The sequence below is a fragment of the Dicentrarchus labrax genome, unplaced genomic scaffold (assembly GCF_905237075.1).
Source record: "Dicentrarchus labrax unplaced genomic scaffold, dlabrax2021, whole genome shotgun sequence".
NCBI lineage: Eukaryota > Metazoa > Chordata > Actinopteri > Moronidae > Dicentrarchus > Dicentrarchus labrax.
Window position 1 is genome coordinate 16,013,178 of NW_026136704.1, and position 24,736 is coordinate 16,037,913.

At 39.8% G+C, this 24,736-nt stretch overlaps 2 protein-coding genes across 2 annotated transcripts in view; one reads left to right on the forward strand and one right to left on the reverse strand.

Annotated features, from left to right (window-relative positions):
* The window catches only part of mmp28 (matrix metallopeptidase 28), a 165,811-nt gene extending 157,312 nt beyond the window's left edge, over positions 1 to 8,499 (forward strand). Inside the window, exon 9 of the mRNA XM_051398428.1 lies at positions 8,490 to 8,499. The gene's annotated coding sequence lies outside the window, so the exon portion shown is untranslated. The remainder of the gene's footprint in view (positions 1 to 8,489) is intronic.
* The window catches only part of LOC127362577 (cGMP-dependent 3',5'-cyclic phosphodiesterase), a 139,915-nt gene that overhangs the window by 109,913 nt on the left and 5,266 nt on the right, over positions 1 to 24,736 (reverse strand). The gene's annotated exons all lie outside the window — the stretch shown is intronic.

Consider the following 24,736-nt stretch of genomic DNA (forward strand, 5'->3'; position numbering starts at 1 on the left):
TTATCTGGAGACTAGTGAAATGTATCTATCAGGGTTAGAACCACTGGTTTAATACAACTGCAGGGTTTTGTGTACATCATTTTATGCCACAGGTGTACATCATCATATCATCCACCCTTAATTCATCATTTCACTATAGTGCAGATGGTCCTCAGTAGTCTGTACCAGATTACATTTTGAGAGTAACATTCCCAATCGTGCACATCACAGAGATTAGAGGATAAGAGAAGTGATTCTGCTCCATGATTAAAACACTTTATCTCATGATTACTGCTGCCAGGCCCTGCTCATAGCACTCAGCGTTAAAGTACTGACAAAGTCTAATAGTGAGAGTGGGTAAGTGTGTGTGTGTGTGTGTGTGTGTGTGTGTGTGTGTGTGTGTGTGTGTGTGTGTGTGTGTGTGTGTGTGTGTGTGGGTGTGTATGTGTGTGTGTCTGTAGCACTCTATCTAGGCGGCTGTGCTGCCTGTCCAATCTCCTCACCACTGCTGAGGAAATCAGAAATCATTTTCTCTCCAATTTTCCTCACCTGTCATCTTTCCTCCTCTCCTCTCTCTGCACCTCTCTCTTTCGTTCTCACCCTTTAAGATTTAACTGGAGCCGATTCTATTCTCTGTTGTTAACATGGTTTCCACTTAGGCCTAAATGCTTTTTCCATACTTCATGGGATTGCTAGAAAATGATTTGTTGCTTCCTTTTGCGACCCTCTTCAACACCCCCCTTGTCTCGGTCCCAACACCTGTTTTCAGAGACATACTTGATCAACACAAACACACACACACACACACACACACACACACACACACACACGCACACACACAGATCGCACAAAGTCACACATAAATGTACAAATACATACAACCACCCAAGCCTATATATATATTTACATACATACCAGTTCTGACAACATGCGAAGCAAAACAGACATAATGAACATAGCATGATTGAACACACACACACACACACACACACACACACACACACACACACACACACACACACACACGTAAGCACCTTCATCTTTATCACAGCCAGTGATCAAGGGGGGATGAAAAAAGCAGTGCAGGAAACCTGCTGTCACCATGGTAACGTGATCATAACAACCTCCCCCGTTCCTCATGGTAAAAACAGACTTCATTTTTCCCTGAATTCTCCTTTATCCCACCCGGTCTCTCTTTCCTCTCATCCCTTTTCTTCATCTCATTTGACTTCATCTCCTCCTCCCCTTGATTTTGTTCTCCATCTTTTTCAATCACAATTCTTCATCTCTTACTCTGCCTCTCTGCATTACTGTCACAACTCTACACTTCTCTGACTTTCCCACTTAGCGCCTTTCAGCCAGCCTTTCTCTTGTTACACCGTCCACAACAAGTACTTTCAAGTCAAGAGACGGAGAGAAAAGTGACACAAAGACAGACCGAAGGAAAGCTGAGAGGACTGAAATCGTAGAAGACGCGGCTGGGAGGGACAGAATCGTGAATACAAAATAGGTTTTTAGAGCAAAATCCAGATTTTGTCTGCAGCCAGTTTTAAAATGTGCTGTCACAGTAATACTTTGAACGCCAGCCGTGACAAAATGCAATACAGTGCAGTGTGATACAACAGCATGCAATCCACTATGATGCAATATTGTGTACATTTTCACTGTAACACTGCTTATATGATACATTTGGCACAATTTAATATTAATAAGCATGTGAGAGGAGGATGGAGTTTTTGTAATAAAACACGAAAATGAATCAGTCTGAAATAAATCTTTTATTAACAATATGTCCCTGCAATCTGTGAAATAAATAGTTTTTATTAAGGAGGGAAAACTTATACATATCAACTCTGACTTGTGTTTTAACCTGAGACTGCAGGTAATTCATGAGGACAATTTTAAGGTCCAGTGTGTTAGTTACACAAAGTTACACACGACCAGTTTATTTTACCCATACGGTCTGCATAGTTAGTTCTCTTTTCTGATGTCTGATTCTGAGTCTATGATGTCGTTTATAGAACATTAGTGTGACACATGGGTTGGGATCAGTAAAACACCCGCAGCTGCTGGATGACACTGGGAAGTAGCCTGACAGAAGGCAGAGTCAACAGGATGACACTTCGAGGCATGTCAAATCCAATGGATTTCGCTCTGCTCTCAGTCTGATTTGCATACAACTGCTTCGGCTGTCAAATTCAAGACCGTGCAACTTTGCAGATAACAAGAAAAGAAGCCCTGCTGCTTACTCACATCTTGCAGGTTCAAAACAACCACAGTTTTGGCTTAGATTGTTTATGAAACTAGTTTTTCCATTATCATTTTTGTCCCTTGGTGCTCTTAAGTCTTGACTCATATTTATTTAGCTTTCACTCTAGAGTTTTCCTGTCACCACCTTCTTCTAAATGCACTGGATTTTATGCTTAAAACCTTGAAAGGAACCTCAAACATAGTTGTGTACCATGGTAATACCATTTACTGAAAAGCAAACCCTCTCACAAAATTAGAAAAAGTGTCAATCAAATCTGGTTTAGACGGGCCAATCCCAAAAGTCCCCAAAAGCTTAAACGTACAATATGTAATTTCTGGCGCTTAGGGGGCTCTCACATCAAAACAATAATAAAAGACGAAGTTTGATGATGTCGCGAAGTAGAGTAGGATCATGGGAGTTCTTCACCGCCACCACTGCTGTCACTGTAGTCAGCTGCTCTCAGTTATGATTCCTTCAGTCTTCATTGCTCAGGGGTTTTTTATCCGCAGAGGTCTCCTCCTCTCCAAAACAACATGTGATTTAAACACAGAATAAAGCAGTTTCACATGAAAAATCTGTGTTTCTTTTCCTCAGGTAACCCCAGGTTATGAGGGATGGTTGAACTACTTTAAAATCACAAAAAGGCAAATCAAACTCTGCATAAAAATGACAAATTTATTCCAGTGTTACCAATGGTACAATTTTGGCAGTTCTTTGGGGTAAAATACGTTTCAATTAACTTCCTCGGATGAGAGAAACATGAAGAGGAAGCTGCAGAACGATGGTGACAGGAAGAAATTACTGAACTGTCACTCTGCTCTAAACTCAGTTGTGCACGCAAATATCTTGAAAATAACTTTGTCTGTGTATATAAGGACTAAATGTAAATGTGGACATATATCAGAGTTTTTGTTTGTTTGTGTGTGTGTGTGTGTGTGTGTGTGTGTGTGTGTGTGTGTGTGTGTGTGTGAACAGGCTGATAAAGGCTTCTCCCAGCTCCTTCTCCTTCTCAAAGCCAGAGATACTTTCTCAGCCTCTCTTCCCCCTCTCTCCTCTTGCTTGCCTCTCTCTACCCTCTACGCTTTTCCCTCCCTTTTCCTCTCACTTCCCTCTCTTAGTCCCCTCACCCACCTTGCTCTTGTATGTACATTTACTGTTTAATTATTTAGCTGACATTCTTATCCAGAGCGACTTACATTAACGCAAACGGTGGAATAAGTGAGAGCTCACGCCGCAGTACACACCCTGGTTTCACTACGGATAAATGAAGGCGGATGCCCAAACACAAAATCATGGCTGGATAAGTCTTTAAATTCAGTCTTTCTAAGGATGAATTACCATTTTTATCAACAGAAGAGCACATTAACATGGACCTCTTGTTTGGCTTAACACCAAGAGGCAGCTCGTATCTTCCTGAGGCTGACAGATAGGTGAGGATAAATGGGTCCAACATCTGAAATGCACAGACAAAAAGCTGAAGTGAACATTTACTGCCACTCAAAGCTTCATTCAACAATGAATGCTTTCAATAAGTCCTCAAACCTAAATGATAAAATAAAGTCGCTTGTCAGTGCCTTCCAAAATGACTCATTTGAATATTTTTGCCCCATTTGTAGAAGTTTTAATTGACTTAAAACGATTTGGTGAAGGTTAGGGAAAGGTCTTGGTCATTAGGAAAAGATCACCATCATTGTTAGATTGTCTCTGGTGTCACAGTCACACACTTCTTACACCCAACAGTCCACCCCGACCTCCTCTCTAAGAGATTTTGCAATACTGTCACACAAACGTCACAGTCATTAGCACCACCAAAAGAGGTTGCCTCTCAGGAAATCCTAGACCTACGTGGGTTTCAGAGTTTAAAGAAACAGTCAGTGCTGTTGTTTTGGATGATGTCACCAGATAGTGACTCTAACTGCCCACGCAAATGAGGAAGAGGCATTGTTGTGGAGGGGCTTTAATGCATCTTGAATCTACAGCTGTCTGAAATCTCTCCCTATAGTGCACTACCTTAACACACCAACATTTAGTTATTTCCGTTTCCCACAACGGAACGAAAAACGTAGACTCCACAGCATGTAAGACCTTCTGCTAACAATCCCACAATGCAATGAGTCACATTTTATACTTTTTACTGCTCACTATGAAGTAAACTATTAGTGTCTGTGTCCATTACACAGCGAGTGGTGACTGAGTGAACGAGGGAGCAATCAGTCCTGACTGTCATTCCCTTCCAGTTTCACACCTATGTAATTAACTTAACTGTGTAACTTTTGTTTAGTGCTGTTGGACGGTTTAGTCATATCGTTACATGTATCTTTCAGCATTGTAGGATGAATAAATGGTGCCAAGATTTAATGATGCAAATTTTTTTACTGATGACAGTCAGTGTGGTGGGTGGGTAGCAGTGGGTAACTGCCTGCTCATCTATGAGAGTAAGTTTAGATCACGATCTTCGATCACTGGCAGTGTTTCTAACTGTCTGCACCAGCTGTGGCACATTTACTGTACATTCATTTGTACGTTGCACAAATCTGACTTTCATTATCGCTTTAAGCTGAGTCTTAGTTTTAAGTCACAGTGGTACAATGTGCACACATCCAATGTAATTTTTGCTAATGGCACATCTGGTTGGGTCTTAGACACTTAATCACTCACTGGTAGCCCACTATGCTGAACAGCAGTCTGACTATTCTTCTTTTTGCTGCAGGAAGTCTGTAAACATATCTACAACACTTTCTATGTCCCCCTGTGGAAACATAATGCTCCCCCATCAGTTTCATTATGCAGCTCATCCTGTGAATAACCATAATTATGCACAGTAACACTTGATGATTGAGCAATCTGTCTCCAAGATAACAAAGCAATCAATAAGAGAAATATGCTGTGCTAGTTTGGAAAGCTTAATTACAAAAATATACGATCCGGAGAACACTGCTATCTTCCTACAGCTGACAAAACAGCTGCAATTCAGGCATCAATAATAGAATAACATTGCATGTTGTATGTGAGCTACATTAAAGAAGTTTCTTTTTCTTTTTAGACAGTAATACTGAATGTGTGCATCACAGGTCAGATTAGTTCAGTCCACAGTGGAAACAGCCTCCCTGTCATACATGCAGTACACCTACAGGCTACAGTCATCATGTTCATGGGTCAATATATGACGGCAAAGACGGTGAATAGTGTGCACATCAAAACAGCATTATTAAGAAAAGAAAAGGTTGTCTGCACACTGAAATCTGCAGTATTTTGTCTGTATATATAGCCAGTTTTCTATAGTCTGTCTGTAGCTTTGTAGATCAAAATGTGAATACGTGAATAATTTGTAGGGAGCTTGCAAATTTCTCATTTTCCTAATTATGTGACAGCTCAATTAATAAAATGCTCTGAAATATCAGGGGCTTTTCCCTGTTATAATTTGACTATTGAACATCTCAATGTTTCACAGCTTGTGTTTGAGAAAGCTGCAGATTTGAACCAAGGTCATCTTGACGTTAGACTTCAATTGAAGGAAATGTCATCCATTGTACATCTTCTCCAATCATTTGAGTGGCTCCATATCATTATCTTTATTAACTTTATATACAGAAACAGGGAGTGAGCCCACCAGATATGTATGTACTTGTAAATACACCCACCACCTATGTAATCTTGCTCAAGGCTATAATTATGTCCTCACACATTGAATCTGACCTTAAATCAATTTCACGCATGAACTGCCCACACACAGTATACTGTACTATTGTAACCCACAATACAGGCACACGCACTCAAAAACACACATACACATCATACAGTAAACATAACGCTTCCTCTCATTACGCTGAATGAATTTAGCAGAGAGGAAAGTAAAGGTGTGTGTGTGTGTGTCTGCTTGTCCGAGTAAACAGTGTGGTGGTGTTTGGAGCGATAAGGCTTCCGGTCGTCTGTTGGTTCAGTTCCTGTGTGACGCTGAAGATAAGAGAGCAACGCCTGTGTGTATACACACATGCATAAATTTACACACATATGATATATCACACTCGCAGGCATAAACACACAAACAAAGGTACACAAAACTTGGTTCAAACCTAAACCTGTGTCGAGCACGATTCATCTCTCTCTGACACACACACAGAAACACAAACAAAGGATAACACCATATCCTCTGATGTTCACACAGTAACATTTACGCATGAGTGAATGTGTGGGCTATATCCGGACTGGAAGTGACCTCAGAGTTAAAGCTGCACAGGGCACAAATCCAGTAAACAGGAAATAGAGAGAGTAATGAAAAGACTCCATGTGATATTTAATGATACACAGAAAGGTTAAAATCAAGGTCTAGCATAATGTTGCTCTGTAGCATCTACAGTAACCCTCACTTGAAAAGTTTAGAAAAGAAGTTTGAGCTACATGTGATGTTGCTTTTCTAGGTTTTCACCTTCAGAAGGACTACTACTCAAAATGTGTCCACAGCATCCACAATATAAAAAAATATTTAAAGGTCCAGTTAGTAATCTATTATATAGGATCTATTGGCAGAAATGGAATATAATATGCAGAACTGTGTTTTATTTAATATACAATCACCTGAATATAGGAATCATTATGTTTTTTTGTTACCTTAGAATAAACCTTTTAATATCTACAGAGACTGTGGGTCACCTTCTATGGAGGCTGCAATGTTAAACTGCCATGTTTCTACAGTAGACCAGAATGGACAAACCAAATACTGGTTCTTGACAGGGCTGTTTATAGTTTCTCCTGCATGCTTGGAAGGGGGATCTGCAATCTGCAACTACACTAGATCTCACTAAATAACTAAACTAAATAATTTTTCTTGGGGGTCTAAATGACTGATAACTACAAGAGTTTTGTAATTGAATGCTGCCTATATTGTGTCACTTTGGTGTTTAAGGTGTTAGTAAAGGCTAAGGTTAAAACACCAAAGTCACACAATAGCACTTACTAACTAACCAATCGCAGCAGCAGTGGACCAGCAACTCTTGTGTTCTACAAGGTAAAATGGCTGTTTTTGTCAATGGAGTTTGGGGGCTTTGAGTAAAGCGATATAAATCGCCTGTTTCTAATTATTCTTTAACAAAAAGTTCTGTCTCTGTGGGGATCCTTTCTATACGTACTGTGACGTTGTCAGTGTTATTTGTTGTGCTATCTGCTCACTTAAAAGAAAGGTCATTGGTTAATCAGCTAACAGCAGCTACAGAAATATATTTGTAATTTTATTCAGAAGCAAAACTCATGCTATCTAAATATACAAACAAGTATATTCACCTATTTATTAAATTGTTAGATAAATGATATAACAGCATTACACAACAATATGAAACATAAATGACCACCTGTTAGCATCAGTGTACTGTTTCACTGGTGACAAAGCACCAATTCAGACAATTCTGCAGCTCAAATTACCCATAATTTCAATGCACCATACGTCCTTAGACTTTTATTTTCTGATGTTGTTAGATTCATTTGTTTTCAGCACTTTCGCCTGTGTGACCTTTTGTTTATGCAGCATTCAAGATTGCCTATTTTTTGCTTGGTAAAAATAAGGCTGATTTGAATCTAGTAAGTTAGAATGAGCTGTATTGCACATAATGACTTCTGATTATCATTTATGACTGATTTTGAAAAAGCCTAATGACCTCCAATTCAGAGGAAGAAATTATGTAATCTTTTCTTATGAGACAGCAAGAGCCAGACAGCAAGAGGCAGAGAGGGAGACAGGGAGGGCGAGAAAACACGAGGAGGGATGAGGGAGTTGATGAATCAGACAGGAATATATAAAAAAATCAGGGGAGGGAGGGAAAGAAAGAGGAGGCCACAAGCAAGTTTAATAAGCAACTGCAGAACGATAAAACAAGGCAGATAACACCCACACAATGACCTAATACACACACACACACACACACACACACACACACACACACACACACATTAGACAGCATAGTAAAGTAAATGGAGCAGTGAGGAGGGAAGACACAGGAGGAGAGAAGTGAGAAGAGATGAGGGCTACAGGAATTGACAAAGTGCATCTATAAACACACACACACACACACACACACACACACACACACACACACACACACACACACACACACACACATAAAAGCCTTCTACCCGCACAAATACACATGAATGTACACGCACACACCTATATCCACACACACGTGTTGATTATATGTGCGGATATGATGACATTTAATCCGGCACCTCTTACAGTGCTAACATGATTTTCCATGGCAAGGTAATTAAGCAGCTCAGCAACCTGTAGACTCTCTCTCTCTCTCATATTCATTCTCTCTCTCTCTCTCTCTCTCTCTCTCTCTCTCTCTCTCTCTCTCTCTCTCTCTCTCTCTCTCTCTCTCTCGCTCTCTCTCTCTGACTCATTCACACAGAAAACTCGATCTTAAACACACAGGCGCGATTTAATGAGTCCAGTTTAGCTTTATCTCTTTAACACTGTACTATTTATTAACAATGACAAAAGAAAAAAACCTGCCCGGGGGCACGGTGTGTGTGTGTGTAATAAAATCTCGAGTTAAGCAGCCAATTAGACCCTTCATCCTTAAGAGTGCAGCAGCTTGCTCCTCTTATCTTCCTGCTCAATTCACTGTACAGCAACATATGTGAGCATGGATGTATTTTGGTGTGTGTGTGTGTGTGTGTGTGTGTGTGTGTGTGTGTGTGTGTGTGTGTGTGTGTGTGTGTGTGTGTGTGTGTGAAGAGAGAGAGAGAGAGAGAGAGAGAGAGAGCATGAGTCTGTCTGACTTCTTGCGTTAGCGTATGTACAGGAGCTACAGCATCTGTCATTATTGCTGTGATATGTGACGACATTTGAAGAAAAAGCAACTGGAATGACAAGACAGAAAAATAATGAAGGTCATAGAAGGTTTGTAGCGGCCCACAAAGCCCCCTAAAACATTTTATAGACAGGCACACACACACACACACGTACAAATACAAATACATGCACAAAATGTCTCTCTGACTCACACACACAAACACAATGACATTTCAGAGGTTAATAGTGTGTTCAAAAGACGTATGCTCAAAGTAATTTGTCAACATTAGCTTTCTAAAAGGGATAGTTCTCTGATATGCAAGGGACTGGCATTTTACACAGTCAGAGCCATTCATTATTAATAGCTGTCATGGACGGAGGGAGGGAGTAAAGAGAGAGGAGGGAGATAGAGAGACAGAAAAAACGGGGGGGGGCATCATAAATCAGTGATGACATCAGGAAACCCTAACAACGGTCATGGAATTAAAATTCACTGATCACTACCATCTCATGCAATATTTAAATTGTCCTTGGAGCTTTAAAAACATATTTTCAGCCATCAGGAGGTGCTGTAGAAGCAAAGCAGGAACCTGCTTATTGAGACAGTTTCCTGGCATATTCAGACATATTTTAAGTCAGCTATATATCACTCATTTTAGTCAGGGTCCTCACATGGAGGTTTGTTTGTTTTTAAGGACTCTCTGTATGGATGCAGAGTGGATTCATCTGGTGAAATGAAGTAAATCATTCTGGAGCTTTATAGTGACTTTTAGCTCATTGTTTAGCTGTCCGGTCCACAACTTTACTGTTTTGTTACATGTTCACCACTCTCATAGTGTTTTCAGTTTTCAGTCTCAAATGGAAACTGATTTCGCTGGAAGAACTCTAAAAACGCACTATACATTACCTGCTCAGCACCTAACAGCAGACAGACACAGTCAGCACCAAGCTGATGAGCAGAGTGGAGCATTTAGCAGCTAAAGAGCCAGATATTCTACTCAGGTGTTGGAAGAGACCAAAAACAGAGTTAAAAGAAAGCAAATAGATTCAAAAACACGACTAAAAATATTGATAATGTTGATACATTTCTTATACTTAATATATTTTCTTGATCCCCTAAATGTAGATTCTGAAGGAGGTAGGGGTAGTGGAGGGGAAGCAGCTAGTAGTGCAGGAGCAATGTGTGCATACACAAATAAAATGTGTGTGAACAACCTAAAAGATGAAATGGGTCGTATATATGACTGGACGGCATCTGGACCGCGTGACGATAGAACAACTTCCAGCCCTGCCTGAACTACTCCACATGCACCACATCAAGAAATTTGTGCTTATAAAGATCATCACTGCAGGACGGATGGGTGACTGGTTCAAGGTAGAAACCACTGTGTGTGTGTCGACTCTGATGTCCTGTTGTCGGTCAATTAGGTTTCTCGCCTCTCTTCTCTAATGGGTCTGTGTATCCTTTCTTTTGGGAAGCTGATGGAAGACACACCTAGCAGCTGGCTTCACAAGATCAACACGGCCATCATTCACACACACACACACACACCGATACAGACACACGCGCACACACACACACACACACACACATACACATGCACCCACCCATACACACATTGACAGGAAACAATTTGGCAGCTCACTGGGCAAACTGGTGGTTATTGGACAATATACGGTAATGGTCATCTAACAACGCCATCAGCTACTGCAAACACCACCCATCCCCACATCATGTCTATTGTATAACTGCAGCTATTAAGAAACAATATACCATAACAGCTGAAAATACCGGGTTTTGATTGGCTGTCAGGTGTCAGTTAGAATGATCTCCATTACAGTATCTCTCACTTCTTTATTATTTGTTGTGTCCAAACCTATCTCAATAAAGCTGCATTAAACAGAAATATTTCATTTTTTATTTAATGTGCATTTCATACTGTAAATGGGGCCAGTGCTGTATATGACAGCATTTATAACCTTAGCTACTTTGCAATGCCCATCCCTCTATAGACAAAAACATCACAGAGCACAAACAACAATACAATAAAAAATACCATAAAAACTTAATGAAAAGATTCATGAATACATGTCTGATCCCTCAGAGGAGTTCCACATATTGATGCCCTGAGCAGAGAAAACAAGGTTTTACAAAAAGGGCAACTTACAATTTGCCATAAATGCACCTCAAGTTGTATGCTTGTTTGTGTTTTGACCTTTGAATATAGAGCACAAATATCCATTATCCTCCCGGCTCCTTCTTTAGCAGCCAACTCTCAAACCCTTCTTTACACAGATAAAAGGAATTTTGAGAAGGTTTATTGTAAGTAATATAGGTGAGGACAGAAGAGTGAAAGAAGGTGAAGACATTAGCATTATGTAATTATCTCCCATAGCCAAGAACAACAAAGACTTTATTACCTTTAAAGATGACAACCAGACATGTTTGAAGAAATCCTCTACTTGGAATAGTAATGTTTGGTAATTCACATCTTAAACTCAGATTTAAAGTAAGGACAGAAGAACTTTTCCCCTTCAGCAGATGAATGTGAAAACAGCTTTCTACTGTCAAACTCTGCACATACATTTTTCTGCACAGTGAAGCTCAAACATCTAAGTGAAGTAAAGAAAAAAATAACCAAAACACATTTTTGAGTGCAAGGCAACTTCAAACAATAAGAACACAAAGAGAAAACATACATCTGTCAGTGTCAGATTTGGACTCACAGTTGAGCAAAGCCACAATATATCAACCATAAACTCACATCTCTCAGACAATATGGTTGACATTTCATTCGTAGCCCTTTCCGACTGCTGAGAATCGAACAAAAATGTTATTGTGTTAACACTTCCTCCGTGATTTGTGCCACTGTACAAACAACATTCCTTAATAGGTGTGATTTATTTCACACGCAGGCCCAAACAGGTGACATCGGAAGTACCTGTCATCACATTCCCCTCCTTACTTTCTCCATCTTTTCCCACATCTCTCGTCAGATCCCTGCTGTCCACTATCCAGCCTTCCATTTTGGGAAAGGCTAGCCAGTGTACCTCTATGAATAAATTACTGCTGGGACCTAATAATACAGCAACACATAACAAGATGGAGAGAGAAAGAGGATGAGAGACAAGAGCTGAGGGGGAGGATGAGAGAACAACATCATCACTGGGAGTGGAAGTAGGTGAGGGAGAAGGAGGAAAAAGTGGGATGAAGGGAGAGAGAGAGAGAGACCACTAGGTCTCAGTTGTAATGTATTATGTATCAGACTGGGCAGACCAGCAGGAAAAAGCATATGAGGTACTATATTCTCGGTGTGTGTGTGTGTGTGTGTGTGTGTGTGTGTGTGTGTGTGTGTGTGTGTGAGAACAAAGGGGCTTTATACATAATAAAGGCATTCAACAGAACTTTGTATGTGTTATTCTTAGAGCTAATTATTTTTTTAAACCCAAGGAGTGTGTCCAAATGTATTACAATTATTACAATGAGATTTAAAAAATAATTTAATATAAGGACCATTTGCATTACAAACACCCAACAGATTAACCATTTTCTGTTTTTTTCAACTTAATTTAAGTCCTGTGGCACATAACCAGCATCTCATTTGCTTTTTCTACCCATTTTTTCTCTTAATATTTGTTACCAGAAGCATATTCTGAGCAAGGTGTGTCCAAACTATGGCTGTGTGGCGGGTCGTGTATTTGCAAGTTATTTTAAAATAAAAGTTATATTTGGCACGCTGACCACATTTGAGTGCAGTTCCTATTGAGAACGCTAGGTCACTACATGGGCATATCAGTCACAGAAAGCACTCAGAGCTGCCCAGCTGGCTGATCTGATGAGTACTGTGATGAAAACTATTAATCTTATCTGATCAACAGACCGTAATCACTGGAGTTTCGGGCTTTCCTGATGGAAATTGATGCACAATGTGTGCTGGCTTAATTGTTGGAGATTCTGGAGAGGTTATATCCTCTGAGATCTGAAATTGACTGTTTTTTTAAAGAAAAGGGTCACACTCTTGTGAATCACCCTGACTGACTGGCAGTCTTGATTTTCTTTCCTATAAAAATACATGACCGTGCTCACAGCACCGATCACCAAATTGAACCACTGAGAAGGACAATAACCCGATTTCATAGCCTATGTCTGTTGATGTAGAAGGACAAGCAGTTGGAGCTTACTGAAATGCAATGTGATGATATGAGATGGGACCATACCAAAAGGAGGCTCACTGTAATTGCATTCTTTCACAGAGCAAGAGCAGACTGGTGAGTAAAATCATTTTAGATTCCAGTGTACAGCACAAAGTGCTTAAAACTCGCTCATTAAGTTAGTCTCTTAAATGAAAGGAATGACCAAGGAACATAAACTTTTGCCTTGAGGCCCAAGGCATGAAAAGTGTGACACCCCTGTTCTAAGCTCATTGCGTCATATAATGTAAACTGCAGAAAACCATGGCTTCTGGCAGAAGAAACCACGACCAATCGGGATGCAGTGTAAATTGATTAGCTCCTTTTTTAAAAAAACAGTTAAGTAAAAACTTTCCTCCCCCACATTTACAAAAGTAAAAAACTGGATCATCTGTCGAAGTTGTGACTAAGAGAAGAGGCGTAACATGCTGTTAACAAGCACTGAGATTAAGAACAAAGAAATAGAGGAGGTGAAAGGAGAGGGGGAAAGCAAGAGAAAGAGAAATAAGAGGAAGGACAAACAGGAGAGAAACATGGTAAACTTTGATGTTGTGCACTGATGTACAAAACAACAGGAAAAAAAAGAATAGAAAGGGTCCTTAAAATATCCCTTGCCCCCACTACCCTTGTCCTTTCTACCACAGACACACAACAGCAAAGTCAGTAAAACATCTTGACCAGTAAAAGAAAGACAGAGATACAGAATGACACATTGTAAGAGAAGGGTATATAGGACCGGAGGAGAAATGAAAGAAGAGTGGATGAGGGTAGGAAAGATAAAACATGAAAATGAGACTAAGAAACAGTAACAGTCACATACATCAGAGCCATTTATGTCATTCTGCAGCAGAATTAGCACTGCTGTGAACACCAACAACATATTTTTGAATTTCAAATGTTTTCATTGCAGTGGCAATTACAATGATTTGTAGTTTAATTCACTGCCTAATGGTTTTGGCTGTTGTGGTAAATTTCATTTGATAAATGTGTCAACTCTGATATTTGCGATGTTTCACAGACCAGATGCTGTGTTTGGCCAAGAAGTCAACAAATTATGATGATGTCTTTCTCACAACGAGGGATGCAGACTGATTGTGCTCCCCTTGATATAACCGTCTGCACACAGAGGAGTATGAAGTAAGAAATGTACAAAGTAGAGCATCTCCTCAATGCCAAATGCTTTATCAACAGCTGGAGTTACGTATGTTGTGCTCACTTTGTCAGATTTGTTTCATTAAGCGCAGCTGTTTTTGAAATGTTTCCAAACAGAGGAGAGTATGAAGTTTAACTTAGGCAACTGTCTTGTTTCTTACTTCCACTGCAGCCCAGAAAACCAACCCTCCCTGACAGCCAGCATATCAGTCAGATCAAGTGAGGAGTATCATTAACTGGGCGGCAGGAAATAAGAAGTCACAACAGCCCAAACACTATCAACAAACATGAGGCGGAACTAGGATTCAAAGAAGGCCGGCTCCAATCAGGACTAAATCCACCTCCTCATTACTGGCTTCAGATTGTTGGTGACATCAAAGTCGCTTCCCAGACTGCCTAGTTAAGGACCAGGCAAGCTCTACCCCGATGCAATCTCACAACAGAGAAAACAGGCGACAGTGCGACACACACAACCTCTCGTCCTTATCGAAAAAGGCAAGAGACAACGATGAAAGAGGCAGCCAGTCAAGAAGAGAGAGAGGGGGAAACAGATGGATGCAGATGCAAAGAGAAAAGAAAAAAACAGATTACGGAAAAGGCAGTTTTAAGAGAGATGGAAAAAGACAAAAGAGATGAAAGCAAGTGTGCCCCCTCTTAGACATCAATCCACTCCACCATGAGGAAGCTTCTCAAAGAAGACTTTAAAAAGGTGCAATGGGCCCATCAAAGACTTAAACTCGCCCTGCTCTCCTGAGTACACAGAGGTTAGGGCTATCAAAAGATACAAAAACTCTCTCCATAGTGACTTTGATGTTGAGAAGGAGGCTGCACCTGTAGACATCACCAAAACTATGACACACATGTACACCTGTACAGCTCCATGTGAAGAAAAACACGCTAGAACTAGGAGCAAACGTCTGGAGACATGCAGCATCCCCGTTTGTAACAGTGCAGAAACAGCAAAATACACTAGAGACGAGTCTTCTTTCATATAATGTCTGGTATTTCTTTTAAAGCACTCATGTACAGCTGCCTGCACATGGATCTACATTTACGGTACGTTTGTGCAGAAATGCATAAATACACGCATATACAAACAGCACATACATGCCTGCAAGACCCACTGCTGGCAGTAGAAATTGTTCATTTTTTGCTCGAGTTGATTTGAAAGGGGAATTTTTTGAATAAGAAAAAAAAAAAAGGAGGAGGGAGGAGAAAGAGGGAGGGGGGGGAAGAAAAAGTTTTTTTTGGGTATTTTTGTGTTTTTGTGTGTGTTTGTTTGTGTGGGGGGGAGGGGGGTTGTGTGTGTGTGTGTGTGTAGTCTAGAGGCATGATGGCATAGGCGTAAAAGGTGACCAGTTGGGGCCATCGATGACACAGAAAATGGGGAGAGACAGATGTACGTGTTATAAAAAAGACAGACAGCTTCTCACACACACACACACACACACACACACACATACATAGAGGCACATGAACTGAGAATAAACACACACCAAGACTCTCATTGGTCTTGACAGCAGGGCAGCAACATGAGCATAAACTCTAATTATGGACTTCAGATTCACACTGCACATTTCATCCATGTCTGTCTGTGGTCATTTGTGTTTGTGTGTGTTTACTGGTGTCTGTCTCTGTGTGTTATCATTTAGAGGTTAGAAAAGTTTCAGAGACAGAAATTGTTGGTAGGGCAGCTCCTTAGCAAGTAATTAGCATATCATAAGGCTGCTGCTTGAGCAGCCAATCAAACTGAGGAAGTACTGTCTGAATGCAAATTAATTCCAACCCGTCTTACCAGGCTGCACTTCTGCAAGACTTTCAAACTAAATGTGACACTATGCGTGTGTGTGTGTGTGTGTGTGTGTGTGTGTGTGTGTGTGTGTGTGTGTGTGTGTGTGTGTGTGTGTGTGTGTGTGTGTGTGTGCGTGTGGCCAAAGGCAGCGTGTGTTCCCGCTGGAAAAAAAGTATGGGTCAAGGACAACCTTTGTGCGTTTGTCTGGGAGCGGTTTATGGTCTCTCCACTGCTGTGTTATATGCATGTGTGTTAAAATGTGACACAATAGGTCAAACAAACGAAGGCACTCTCCAACCTTAAGAGACACTTTTACCCTAAATATTCAAGTTTTAACTGTCTCCAGAATACTATAAATGTAGCACTCACAAACATTGGTGTTGGTAAAAACAACAGGTGTGCTTGTATATATATATATATATATATATATATATATATACACACACATATAATATCCATGTGGGTGTACATCCACCATGCATTTGTTATCTGTGGAGTTGTGATGAAGATAAGACTGAAAATACAACAGAAAATAGTTTAGTGTTTCAAATGTTTGTCGTTAGTTGTAACCAAGGCTGGATTGACACCTCAGATCGCCAAGTTCATTGTTTGGACTGGTGTCACTTACTTCAATGTAATTTTGTTTAGGAATACAGGCTCTACAATAGAAGTACATATTACTGACATGATAAGGGTCTTACGGTGCATTCATTCCCTTGATCTTGAAGCCCTGTCTTAAAAAAAGTCTCTGTGTCAAGCTTTAGTTTTAAGACCTTCATTAATGCAACTGAACCTGTTCTGACATGGAACATATTCCTAAATTAATTTGTGCTTATGCAATTGGGCCAAAAATAACAAAAACATTTTAAGTTCCAGGTTCTTGAAGGAAAAGGGACGCTCAAACAGGAATAATGAGTTGAAACCACTTGTTTACAAACATCATACACATACAGGTTAGATTCTGGACTGTTGGTCTGACAAAACAAGCTATTACATATTTAATTACTCTGCAGCATTTTGCAGAGCAAATGTTGAATCAATTGATCTATAAAATAAACAGCAGATTCTTCGATTATGAAAATAAAAACTAACTGTTAACTGCAGCTAATTTAATTCACAGACAATGGGAGTTCTGGGGTCCCAAAGCTAATTAATCCACGACTGGCATTCATTTTGTGGGAAATTGTCAGTATTAAATATTAAAGGTCCTGTGTGTGACATTTAGGATCTATTGGCACAAATAGAATATAATATTCAATCAATGTCCTTGAATCTCAAAGACTGGTATCGGTGCAGATCAAGGCATTTTTTAACTTATCAGTATCGTCTATATTGAGCTTTATTGACCCGATCCAGTTGTTTGTTTTTCGTCACACAGCTGTTTTTACCCATAAAGCTTTTATGCGCTAATTCAAACTTTTATGTAGTTGAAGTGAGTAAGTAATGGATTAGGAATCAGAACTGGCAGATACTCAATATTTAATGACTCAGATCGAATCGAGGGCTAAAAAAAAAACTTGATCCCTGTAATATTCATAGGTACGCTTTCATTAGCGTATAATCCCCATTTCGTTACCTTAGAATTTCTATCAACGGAGGGAGTGGGTCCTCTCCTAGTCCACCATGTTGAATTGCCATGTGTCTGGTAGCCCAGAACAGACAAACCAAACACTGCCTCATGAGAGAGCATTTAGTGGCCACAATAATTTCTTTTACGTGCTTGGAACAGGAGGTTGAGTCAAGGAGGCTAAATCCTACACACTGGTCCTTTAACAGATCATTAAATGGGCAATTCAAATTATGGTATTGCATGTGTAAATGTTTGGCCAGAGATCTGAATCTGATGTTTTCCTCCCTTCATAATTATTCAGAACATAACACAGGCGTACTGTTACTCACAGTAGAAGGTTACCTTCTATTTTTGGCATTTGTATGGAGTCATTCTTTGACAGGATGTATGCTGTGTTGAGATCCTGATGCTTAAAATGACTACGTATGTGTAAAATATTATATATTTTTTTACAAATCCTGTACTTAAAGTAAATTCATCCAGCCTCTGCCACAGGTCAATTAATGTGACTTGATTTACACTACTCTGCTGTGCATTTTAAAAGCCTCTGGTACAAGCACTTAACATTTGTGTGCAACTGTATGTGGACCTTGTTGAGGAAATGACTGAACTCAAGAGCACTTTGCGACAGTGTGGTATACATAATTGGCTTAGAGTTTACATAATGTCCATCCGGTGTTTTTAAAACCACCAGTTTTCTCTGAGAGGACATCTCTTTGGTCTCTCACTCATGTGCAGGCTGTACGATCCCAGCCCTGCGGGTCTGTCTGCAGCTCATCACCTCAGCTAAACATAACTCTATGTGGTTTTCCAATGAAAATAGCATGCCATTCTTTCCCAGTGTCAGTAATAACATGCGGCTGTTAATATGTTATGCTTTAAAGTTCTGGTTGTTCTGATTTATCTTTTAGTTGTTGCATTACTGTATGGGTTATTTATTAGCCTTCGCAAAAGCAATCTTCTCCTTGCACTCCTTTTACTTGTGGTATTCCCCAGCGATCGATACTAGGCTTAATACTCTTTTTGTGGAAGTGGATGGCAGACAGATCCAAAGATACACAGCTCTATATCCTTCAAAACCCAGTAAAGTCATACCAGTACACTGTATCCTGGCCTGCGCTGTCACAAAACTTTCTCCAGATTAACAGGAAACTGACTCAGACTTGACGTCTACCATCAAGAGCATTCATAGATGCCAAAATCAAGCACATTTCTAAGAATATGAAGGTAATTTTTGACCCTCATCTCACCTTCATCAATCAAATCACTAAAATAAGACATTTCTTCCAACCTTGGAAAGGTCATTCACATTCATTTCCGTCTTGATTACTGCAATTCCTCGTTTTGTCCCTCTTATCAAAAAGCCTAAATCCATCTCCCATCTTGTTCAAAACACAGCTGTACAACAGTACACAAGCTTCACAACACTGGGTTACTGTAAGGTTTAGGACAGTTTAAAGACCTCACTGTTTACAACTAAAGCCTTACATGGTGATGTTTCTGTTTATGTCATTTATACGTTTACTGTAGGATGTGACTGTAACCTTTAGTTGTCCACATCAAGATGACAGTTTATCAAATCTGACTTTGAGCGCTGCTCTAATTAGACACAATACAGTCAGGGCAAGACTTAATGACAAGAGTGTCTCATGTCATTAAGTCATTAAGTTGCAGAAATGACTGCACACTGGTATTTGCCAGTACTGGTTCTACTCTCTGATGCAGTTGCCATATCCAGTCTGAGCAGCAGAAAAGCAGTGGGGGTCGGGGGCAATTCCAATCCAGCCTATACACCCTCCCGTTCCGTGGCCGAGTGTAACTCTGTGTGGAGTTTTGTGGCTGTGGAGGGTCTCTTTAGGGGGAGGGTATAAATATGCCAGGAAGCTTCCCCCTCACCCTCACCTTTCAGAACAGGACCATTTCCTGTGTCCAATCATCTTTTGCTCATGTAAAGGATACTGTTATTAAATAAATATTTATCTTAAAGATAATCTTATGCACAGCATTGACAAAGATGTAGGTGCATGGCCAATGACAACATGGCACGCTCATTATATTCATGGCACAGCTTACTGAGAGGACAAATTATTATTATTATTAACTGAATAAATAAAAACTCTCTCTCATGCTTATTTTGTAGATTTTTTTTTTCTTATCTGATTAGGTGCTTGTTTTTTTCCCACAGTCACTGAACCCCAAACAGGCAATCGGGTGAAATAATTAAATGCAATATGCTCCGCACCAACATCAGACAGATAAAAAACTGAGTCACTAAAACAAAAACTGATAAATTTCACATAGTTGTTATTTAGTAATTTTTGTTTTGGAACCTTTTTGTCCATTTTTATTAACTTTTTGGTGCTGTGTATGTGTTGTTTTTGTTTTCATTATAGGTTACTGCTATTTATTGTTTCATGTGCGAAGTCATTTCACTTATTATTTACATTTGGCTTATGTTACCATTTCTTGTCTTATTGGTACAGTGTGATTTTAAATGGTCTTTTTTTAAAGTTGTTGTTTTCAACAACTATAATAACAAGTGTCGACCCCAAATAAAGAAGGAAGAATAAATTAACTCAACAGTGTATTTTCTCGGGTATACAATAACATGTTTCTTCCAAAAATAAAATGTAACGTCTAATTCTGTCATATGTGCACAAAAATAGTCTATGTTTGCTTGAGGTAAAGCCACTTATTACTTTACCTTTGGAAACAACCACACAGAATTCACATTTGTAGGTATGTGGCGTTTCCTCCACCCAGGACACAAAAAAAGGTGCTGTATTTCATAGGAGTGTGGTTTGTAAGCCTGCATCAATGCAGACTCAGCATTGGAGGACTTTAACCTACTTCCACTTAAGGCTATTTATTTTGAAATGATACTTAATGTATCTGAACCAGAGGAACGCGCAGACAGAGCGAGAGTGGGCAGATAGCGGCTGTAGTGACTGGATTGGCATTGTGCTGGAGTTAAGTGCAATCACCTGGTGTCACAGGTGAAAATGAGTCTGTATTAAATGGTGAGAATGAAAACCAGCAGGACTCTGAGAGGAGCTGAGGAGCAGGACTGTACTAGTCCAGAGGGCTGGTAATAGTTGGACGTTTTTAGGAACTCAAAAATCATCTATATATATTATAACTGCAGAATTACAAATTAAACTGTTTAATTTATAATTAGTAAGATAAATACTATATACACATTTAATACAATAACTAAAGCCAGCACACTACATTGTTTCTGTAATATGATGGTGTTTACCTTCAAAAACATAACATCATAATTTATTTTAAAAGGTCCAGTGTGTAATATTTAGGGGGATCCATTGGCAGAAATAGAATACAATATTCATAGGTATGTTTTCAATAGTGTATAATCACCCGTAAATAAGAATCATGGTGAATCGCCATTTTCTTAAAGTAGCCCAGAATGGACAAACCAAACACTGGTTCAAGACAGATTTTCAATATTTGTAATGGGAGGTTGAGGCGAGGGCGTTACAATCCTACACACTGGACCATTAAAAGTTCTGCAAATAAAACGTTTTAATAGCCCTGTTATTACCACATACACCAACATTTTCAAACATTACTGATTTAAAATACTAACATTATATATATTATAATAACTGCATTATTAAACACCAAGAACCTGAAATAAGATTCTGTTTAGTGACAGTTCTCACTCTGTTTAGTATTTTTGGCTTTTTTATATTTGGATCACGCATTGTGCCTCAACAAAATGTATCTGCATTTCTAAAAAGTAACTGAAGGAAAACATTTGACGCATCCTAAAGTCTGTTTGGATTAGTTTAACTAAACACTCACTGTCATTTCACCTTGTTTCCAGGAAAGAGAACGAAAGAAAAAACCTCCATGTGCAGCAGCCTTGTCACATTTGTCACACACTTGTCACAAAGCCTTTGAGACACAACTTTATACACACACACAGACACACACACACACACACACACACACACACACACACACACACAGGCCGTAAAAAGATGACTATACAGACTGATCAAAGGAGGGAAACACTACATCTAGGACTGATAGAATAACACCCCTATGTAGGGTAACCTGTGACACCATTAGTTGCCAGGCAACCAGGAATATTCTTTGGATGAAACACCTGCCCTTCATCTATCAAGCCATCTCAGCAGCCTCTTCCTCTCCCTGTCACACCTGTCGGGTGGGATTTCAGGGGTGGAGAGGTGGAAAGTCGGGACAGAGAAATGAGAGAATAAAAATAAAAAAAGGAAGGATAAATGGATAGACGGGGACAATGACCCACAAATGAGGTGATGAAGAGAATAGAGAGTTACTCTGTCGGAAATAATAACAAACCAGTAAACCAATGAACCACTCAACAAACGGGGCCACATATAGACAGTGAGGACAGATAGATACACAAACAGTCAATAGTTTATTGTCCTTGTGATCAGAATAAACATCACCATGTTTCCATTTGGCAATCAGCATAAAACCAGCTGCTGAGTGCTAATGGACTTTATGTCAAAATACTGGATGTGTAGTAGCCTGCAGACAGAAATACAATTAGTATTTTGTGAAAATGATTACTGTATTTGAGGTATAGAGTGTGTGTTTCCATTGTAATGTGTATGTGCAGTGTGTGTTTCCACAGTCTGTGTGTTCGTATGCTGTTGAACGAGTAATTTCATTCAGGACTACAAGCATCACAAAACCCCTGAATGTCCCAAATGTGACACTTACAGCCTGTCAGTGGCTTTATCTCTGTGTGAGTCAATCAATAGAGCCGATCAATAAGAAAAAGCCCTGCAGTCAGGGCAAGAGGAACCGGAGCACAGAAACACATTCTGCTACTCTACAGTAGAGACCGAGTGCTCAACAATGCCAACAATAAAAGTCCCAATAATAACTACTGTAACAACATCAATATAACTCTGGTCAACAAACTGCTAAATCTATAGCAGCAAAATCAACAGCAGCAACTGGGACAACAGCTGTGGCGACACATGATGAATATCAGTAATATCAGCAATAAAAAAAACATTAGAAAAGATAATACCACCTACCACCACAGCACAAGTAATGACACACACTGCAAACGGCCACAAAATGAAATATGTTCAGCTAAACGGAGTCATGGGACTCACTGACCACGGGGCCATTTCAGTTACCTCACCTGCACAAAATAAACACAGGAATGGAAAACCGGATGTGAGAGAAGTCATCTCTGTTCACTACACTGTGAACTTGTGAATTTTTTGAGCTGTGTGTGAATTTGAGATTCATAAATAATTCACTTCAGTCATCTTGTGTCATTTTTATCTCCCACATCTTTTCAGCAGTTGCTTCAAACAGGCCCTTTTTATTTCACATACAAAATAACACTAGAGGATTTACTCTTACAATGACTTTCCTGTTTGTAAGTGCAGAGAATTTATAGGTGACCAGATGCTAATTCTCACACCTTATAAAGCCTATAGTAGTCATTATACATAATACATAGATGACAAACATAAGATTCTATATCCCTCTCTGCTTTTCATACTGTAACAATAACCCTGTGTGTGTGTGTGTGTGTGTGTGTGTGTGTGTGTGTGTGTGTGTGTGTGTGTGTGTGTGTGTGTGTGTGTGTGTGTGTGTGTGTGTGACCCCTGCAGCTTTCCACCTGTCTAAAGAAAGACACACACAAGTTTCCTGCAACAACACGAGTAAAGCTGCACATATACAAACTAAAATAGATGAATAGCTGTTCCCACTGAAACTGAAATGACCTTCAAACTAAAGTAATCAATGCATCAGTGGCACATCAGAACAACAAACCTTAAACACAAACTTTCACAACGACTACAAGTGCTAAAGCCGGATGTCAAACCCAATTTCCCATATGTTATCTCTTTGTTCTTTTTGGCAGATTACGCCACATTTATTTAAGGTTATTTACTCCTTGGGTTACAAGCAAAGAGGACAAACACACACACACACACGTTTACACACCGCTAATGCCTATCAATTAGGGTTTCTCTCCACACACACGTAGGCACTTGATACTGTTTTCTAATTAAACGAGAGCTCTGTGTCCCAATACAGCTGCCTCACCTCCCACCTTAATCTCTCAAGAGAACACACACACAAACACACACACACACCTACACACACAAATACACACACATATGCCAGTTGTAGCCGCAGACAAAAACACAAAAAAAAAAGGGGTAAAAGTGTACACACACAGCTGTGGCGGTCCATTGGATTACTGACAGCAACACAACTGTACTCATACATACACACACACACTTTTGTAACATGTACACACTAACACACTCATAAGCACACACACACACACTCATACACACACGTCTGTATACGCACGCACACACACAGAAACACCTGTCTGTGGCAACAGTCCATAGAGATAAGAAGGCTGACAGGAGCTGCTGGAACTAAAGCTGGGAACCATGGGAGCTGTCAAGCTCATTTCCCCGTGACACCTCCAGGCTCATACACTCACACTCACACACGCACACACACACACACACACACACACACACACACACACACACACACACACACACACACACACACACACTTATAACATTGTATTGACTTAAATTCATTCCCTTGAGCTGTATTCTTACCATAACGGTTATATACTGAACTTAATCCAAACCTTCCTTTAACACTACTGTACTTTTAATGTATGTGCAACATGCAAAGCCTTAAACTCAACCTAACTGTAACTCTAGCCTCCGTCTTTAAAATAACGCTTCCTAATAAGGTATGCGAAACAGTCATAACAAGTAGCCAGCTGGCCAGGTTTTCTATTCCTGTGTAGAACCCACAATAGAAACAGCAGAGATAGCTTAAAAAACGTTCACAGTTTCTAGATTAACACTGCAAAAGCACACGTTCAACCCCTCACATGTACCATGACATGATATGTGAAATAAGCAGAGAAATAAGGGGAAATAAAAGGAAAGTTTTGAAGGAAATAAATAAAAGTTTGACTTCCTTATGTACATCATA